The sequence below is a fragment of the Pteropus alecto genome, unplaced genomic scaffold (genome assembly GCF_000325575.1).
Source record: "Pteropus alecto unplaced genomic scaffold, ASM32557v1 scaffold137, whole genome shotgun sequence".
NCBI classification, from domain to species: domain Eukaryota; kingdom Metazoa; phylum Chordata; class Mammalia; order Chiroptera; family Pteropodidae; genus Pteropus; species Pteropus alecto.
Genome location: NW_006440135.1, coordinates 4,586,272 through 4,593,111, shown reverse-complemented (window position 1 = coordinate 4,593,111; position 6,840 = coordinate 4,586,272). Strand labels below are relative to the sequence as shown.

At 66.1% G+C, this 6,840-nt stretch overlaps 1 protein-coding gene across 1 annotated transcript in view; it reads right to left on the bottom strand.

Annotated features, from left to right (window-relative positions):
• Positions 1-6,840, bottom strand: part of SLC9A3 (solute carrier family 9 member A3) — a 39,590-nt gene that overhangs the window by 30,045 nt on the left and 2,705 nt on the right. The gene's annotated exons all lie outside the window — the stretch shown is intronic.

Genomic DNA, 6,840 nt, shown 5'->3' with positions numbered 1-6,840 from the left:
TCTGTGGGAGGTCTGGGTGCCAGGCACGCGGTGGCACCAGCATCTGCTGAATGAATATCACGCTGCGGGGTGCTCTCCCGGTGCCCAGAGCTGTCGCTGCTGGAACCCCAGGTGTGTCGAGGCCACATCAGTAAATCAAACCGTCAAGCCTGGGAGAGGTTGCGGGGCCGAGTGGGCGGACCCCAGCCCAGGCTCTGTCCCGGGATGTGCACAAGCCAGGATCCGGTGGGCCTCCGGTGGGTCCCTGGAGGACGGCATGCCGGGACCCGGAGGACCCATTCTGCCTTGTTCTGGAAGGCCAGACGGGGTGGACAGGGCAGATTTTGGTTTGTGGTGGAGGGTGATTTAGACCCACACAGGCGAGCATGGTGTCTCCCAGGGACCTGGCCCACCCAGGCAGCGCCGTGTGGGGCAATGATGCATCCACCCTGAACTCCAACACACCCACCGTGCTCTGAGCTGATGCTGGCGTCGCAGTCAGTGGGTGTTGCCACTGGGTGTGCCGCTCAGCTCACAGGAGGCCGTGTGGCAATTTGGAGAAAGAATGTGGCCAGCCAAGGAGCTTAGCGAGCCTCTTTGCGGGCCCAGCACCCGAAGTTCGGAGGGAGCTCACAAACAGGTGACAAAGTGACAGTCATCGATGCGTTCATTCTACTGTCATGCTGCATGTGCAAATCGGCAGACGCGTGGCTGGGGGCAGGCAGGGCTCAGACACAGTCCCTGCTTTTGCGGCCCCACTTAGATGAGGAGGCGTCCTCGGGGCTGGGGGCTGAGGGGCCGGAGGGTTCTGAGCTCAGGAGAGGTGGGGCTCAGCCCCTTGGAGACCAGCCTGCCTGGGGAAGGGCCGTGTGCGTGTGCCTCTGTGTGTGTGTGTGTGTGTGTGTGTGTGTGTGTGTGTGTGTGTCTGTGTGTGTCTGTGTGGTGGGGGTGGGGAGTCTGGGCTTCAGCATGAGCCAAGGGGAGCCAGTGCACCACAGGGCCACAGCGGGGTGGGTGGGAGCCCACGCACCCCTGAGCTCGCCACCCCCAGTCTGATGGGCTCTGTGGGCACCTGGGCTCACCCAGCAATGCCCTTTCCTCAGCCCTGAATAGAGTTGGAGAAGCTAGAAGACAAAGGTACGAAGAGATCAGGCTGGAGGTCGGTGTCTGGGGACCAGAGGGAGGCGGGTGGGGTGGAGGCCAGTGCAGAGCCTCACGCCAGGAACATCCCCGGCCCCTCTCAGCTTTACGCAGTGCAGGGCACAGGCGGGGACCACCCAATGTGGGCTCCAGCACAGAGGGGCGGGAAAGTGGGCTCTGCTCGGACCCAGCTCCCCAGCAGGGGAGAGTGGGAGAGCCCTCTCTGAGACAGCTCAGGCAAGGAGGTCCCAGGAGCTGAGGGGAGCTCGGGCCCTGGCCGGCCCTGCCCCTGGCCGGCCCTGCCCCTGACTTTGGCTGGCCTCATCCATCACACACGGAGCACTCCAACCCCTCAGGTGCATAGATCCCGGTGAAACTCGCTGCTGAAAGGGACTCGCCTCACACGCCGGGAGAGGGTGTGTGGACAGGGACCCCGACTCTGAGCTGCCCTTGCTGCTGGGGACCATAGCGACGGGCCGGGCACACTGGGCCAGAGCGGAGCCTTCCAGGAGGGGCGCGAGCTAGCAGTGGGGGGCTCGGGGCTGATGTGCCTGCGAAGAATAAAATGCTAGGCTGATGAAGTTCCAAGATGGAGAGCCCACAAACAGGTCTCCGCAAAGCCCTGCTCACAGAGCACGCGTGAGCCGAGGCTGGCCATGCGTGACCCGGGCCAGGCCTCGCAGAGGAGCTTGGTGCCCCGGAACTCTCTTGCCGGAAGCTGGCCCAGGTGGGAGGCTTCCTGGGGAGTCCCCTCTGAGGAGCAGGCAGGCCTGGGCCCTAGTACACTTCGTGACCTTTGCCCCCCTCCCTCAGGATATTCGAGGCAATACCTTAGTTCCCAAAGCCAGGGATTGTTTTATAGCCGGGGCTGATTCCCCCCGGGCAGTTCCTGAAACACGAGACTTTACACCTCCAGCACGGAGCCTCTGGAAAGCCCCTGGTTCCAGGCCCTAGATGACAGGTCCCACTGCAGAGCCCCTGGCCTCGACGTCCTGTCAGGACTGGGGTCCACGAGGGCTCCCTGACTGGTCTACTCGTGGGAGGACAGAGTCCACCAGGAACTCTCGCGGGTCACCGTGCCTTTCTAGGCCACCTACGTTCTCTAGATCCTCTCACGTGACCCCTCCAGAGGAATGAGGGAAATTTGGCGGGTGCAGGGGGGACAGGATGTGGAGGGTGACTGGGAGACCACGGGGGGGCGGTGACGGGGTCAGGCTCAGCACCAGGGGCCCCAGTCTAAACCCAGAGCACGTGAAGCCAACCCCGAGGGGAACCCACCCCACGGCCTGGCACGGGGTTCAGGCAGACGCCCAGCGCCCGCTGGCTGTGCCTCGGGAAGACCCACATGAGGCAGGAGGTCTGGGCAGAAGTCACACAGCCACAGCCCAGGTCCCCCAGCGCCCTAGGTAGATAAGCGAGGCGGTGGGTGGCCCTGTGGCCAGGTGGGTCCGGCGCCACAGGGCTGGGGGCTGGTCGCAGGAGACGTCCCTGTGAGAGGGCTTTGGAAGTGGCAGGAGTTGGGGTGCAGAGACACAGGGCCTGGCAGTGGCTCGGAGTCCAAGTGACGGGCCCTCCCGCATGCATCGCGGAGAGCACAACCCACAGACTGGCACAGCTTCTGGGGCGCGGAGCAGGCGAACGGCTCCAGACAGGGCCCTGAAGCCCCCCGCGGCTCCTCACAGCGCCCGGGGTCACCCGGGCCAGGCCCCACGGGGAAGCACTGCCGAAGACCACAGGCTGGGGCGTCGGGTCGGGGGGCACGGGGTCTCAGAGGACTCGCTGCTGCTGGGGAGGGAGAGGCCACCTGGACACCCACCCTGAGCCTCCGTCAGCCACCGGAGTCCTCTCCCCAACCCACTGCGGCTTGGGGCGGCCCTTCCGTCCTCCTGGTGGGGGTCAGTGGGGCTGCCGTCCCCCTGGAGAGAGGCGAACATGCAGACCCTCAGCCCCGCGAGGAGTCCCCGCCTTCCCCCCACTTCCTCCCCACTTCCCAGTGGCTCAGACCAAAGTCGGGGTACCCTCGCCCCCACCCCTGGTGCTGAGAGCTCTGCTTCCAGAGTGTGTCCCCAAATGAGGTGTCTGCCAGTTCCCCACACCAGACACTGCCCCCTACCCCGCCGACTCCAGTCCACGCTGTCTGGGGTCGGCGTGGGGCTCAGGGCCAACTGGTGCCCCCCCTAACCCCAAGACCCACAGGGACGTCAGCTGGGCACCTGAGCTGTCTGTGCTCTGAAGTGTCCCTGGCCTGGGGCTTGTGAACAAATGGACTCCGCTGGCCTACAACTGTCCCCACCCCAGCTTCTGCTCTGCTGCCTGTCCTGTCTGCTTTCCGCCCCACAGCCGGGGCAATGGTCTGAGAGCCCAGAGCTGACCGAGTCCCCGCCTCCCGGCCACCGTGGTGAAGACCAAAGTCCTCCCGGGCCTGCGGCTGGACTGTCTTGGCCTCCCCACGGGCCTGCCTCAGCCTCCCTCAGCCTCCGACACTGCAACCTCCCCTCCGTCCAGGAGCACCTTCCCCGGCCACCCTGTCACCTCCGGGGCTCTGTCTCCAGAAGCTGCCTGGACCCCTGCCCCGGGCGGGCCCCACCCAGCGATGCCCACAGCCTCACTGTCTCAGCCTGGCCAGCCGCCTAGGCCTGGCGCCAGGCCAGCCTTCAGTCTCCGGGAACAGAAGAATTTTAGAGAGAGAAAGCCTGGCCTGGTCCAAGGCTCAGAGTGACCGTGGTGTGGGCAGCTGTGGGCTGCGACTCCCTGGGGAGCGCATGTCTCAGGGCCTAGGCGGGGCCAGGGGAAGGGCCGCCCACCCAGGGGCAGACACTGTCCCACTGCAGAAGGGCCCTCGGCCTGGGCCTCCACTAAGCCCTGAGCTGCGGAGGGCTCCGCAGCCTCAGCGGCCTCCCTTCTCCCCCGAATTTCCTGGAGATGCACCTGCAGGAGGCCCCAGGGCATGTGGGTGGGGAGCTTGCAGCAAACCCTTTGCAGGCCTGGGGTCTCGGGGTCTGTGGGCGCGGCAGCCATACCTGCTCCTTATCTTGCCCGGCGCTGCTGTGGCAGCAGCTTCCAGGGGCAGGACCGGGACCCCAGGCCGCCGGGCGGGGCTGAGACGCTGCCCTCCGCCTCTCTGTCCCCAGGTGCCTCAGTGAGATGCTGCCTTGAAACATGCGTTTCGGGGTCCCCTGCTCCTTGTTTCCCCAACGAGGTTACAAATGGTTGGAAGCAACCCGACCTCTCCAACACAAGTGGGGCCACAATGCACTTAGCACCACGTGAGACACTCAACACACGTGCGGAGTCAGAATAAACGCAGCTCTTCTGCTGGAGTGACGAGACTGGACTGGCCCTGACCACCCCGAACGAGGAAGGGGCCACGCGGCTCAGCGAGCACACCCCTGGGCTGTGGGGACGCCCACTCCGTGTCTGTGCGCAGACGGTGCCCCGCCGGGCAGAGGCCCGCGCATGCGCGGTCTGTGCGGCTCGCGGGCCGGGGCGCCAGGCTTGGGCGCGAAGGGAGACGTCGGAGTGGGCCTGGTCCCCGGGTCAGGACTAAGTGTAAGTCCCGAGTTCTCGGTGGGGTGAGGGGGACCCACATCAGAGGGCTGGGCAGTGGGGAGCCCCTACGGTTAATGCAGCGGAGACCAGAAGTCTGCTTTGCGCCGCACGGAGCTCGGTGGATTCTGTGGGGTAGCCCCAGCCTCGGGGGGCGTCGAGCCCAGGGGGTCTGCACTGTTGGGGCGCGGTGGCTGGCTCGACGTGACCCTGGTTTGTGGGGCCACGCGCGAGTGGGCCGGCTCGTTTCTGAGCTTTGGCTTCGAGGCCGGAGGGCTGCGAGGCATGCGGGCGCCGAGGTGCCTGGCGTGGGCAGCTGCACTTGCGAGGATCCCTGGGCTAGAGGTGGGGGACCCCGGCTACAGCCCTGTGCCTAGAGGTCCTGGGTGTGGGGCGCAGGGGGGAGAGCGAGCTGTGGGGACACCTTGGGCCGGGGCTCAGGGGCGGGGCTCCAAGGTGCATGGGAAAGGAGGATGGGACGAGCAGTGAGGGGCTCCCGCGAGCAGGAAGAGTTGGGTCAGTGAAGCCCATGCTGAGCCATGAGGAGGGCCTTGGGGACCTGGGCAGGGTCGGTGCAGGGGACCCCAGGGGACCAGGTTCCCGGGGCACAGGAGGGCTGGGAAGAGGGAAGGGCTGGGCGAGGGCTGGGTATGCGGAGGTCCCCAGCTTATTCTTTAAGTTGCGACTGTGCGGGCAGCATTGAGGCCAGGCCCCACCCAGGGCACGCAGGCTGGCCGCCCGGGGTCTTCACTTGGGATGCACCCCTGTTGTCCTGACAGCCCCCTCTTACCCTGCGAGTGGGACCCGTGATCCCAGGGGTCACACAGATGGGACGTGGCACTGTCAGGCTGTGTCCGAGTGCCTGTGCCCGCCCTGCCCAGGAGGAGGCCCTCTCAGGACGGTCCTGTGCTCGGACACCTGCAGTCACGGCTCGTCCCGGGCCAGGCTAACTCTCGGGTCAGTGCGCTCCCTTCTTGCTGACCCGCTGGTGCCCTGGCGGCTGTCCGTGGACCCTCAGAGCCAGGCTCCAGCCAGCACACTGGGGCCGCACGGAAAAACGCTGGGTGCTGCACTCCCCAGGGTCCACCCTTCACGTCATCATCCTTCCCGTGGCCTCGTAGAAGAGAGGAGGTGGCAGAGGAAGGGACCAGCCCCTCTGCCGCAGAACTGGGGCCGTTCTTAGGGGAGCCGTGTGAGCTTCAGTTTGGGGCACACCCAGAGCCCCAGGGTGAGGCCGGCCCTGCCATGCAGGACAGGCCGGGGCAGTGTGGGCCCTTCCCTGACGGAGACTCGGAGACTCGGCAGCAGAGACGCAGCGTGAGACCCTCTCTGGGTGCTCACCTTCCACTCCTGACACCACGTCCCCCGGGGGGAAGCCCGTGGGGGATGCATGAGCACTGTGACCAGGCAGCAGGGCCAGGCAGCTACACCGGCGCCAGGAAAACGAGGCCGGAGGCGGGGGACCCAGAGAGCTCCTCAGAAGCAGCAGAGGGCGGGAGACCTGCAGGAGCCTTGGCCTAAGCGGGAACCGAAGGGGGAACAGCTGCCCAGCACCCCGAGTTCTCTGAGGTCTCGCCCCCAAACCCAGGACGTCGGTGCCGCCAAGCTCCAGAGGGAACCTCTCCTCTTTGCCTCACTCCTCCCCCGTCCCTGCCACCGACTGTCCCGTGGGGGGCAGCGTGTCCTCAGATGGGGCTCCCCCTGGCCCTCCCCCAGGCTCCACCTGGTAAGTCACACATGGCATCACCTCCACCGCCTTCCCAGGACCTGCAGCACAAACTGTGGCTCTGTGGCTCTTCGGGACGCTGACCTTCCCCTCACCTTGCCGGCAGCCCTGCCACCCCACTTGCTGGCTCACTGGAGCGAGCTCAGAGGAGAAGTCTGAGGACGGGGACTTTAAAGAGAGACCTTCTCGCTGGAAAAATCGCTCCTATAAATAGCATTTTGCAGGGTTTAATTTTGAGTGGCACCGTTTTGCCTTCTGCACTGGGAACAAAACATCACTCCAGCGCCTACCCGCTAGGACATTTTCTCTCTCAGGGCGTCAAAGCCCCCTCGCCCGACACGGAACACCCGGCGCAGGAGCCCCAGGGCGGAGCGGCGCGGCGCGCGCAGGGCAGACCCGAGCCCCGAACGCGGGACCCGGGGAGCCCGGAGCGCGTGGGCCATGACCCT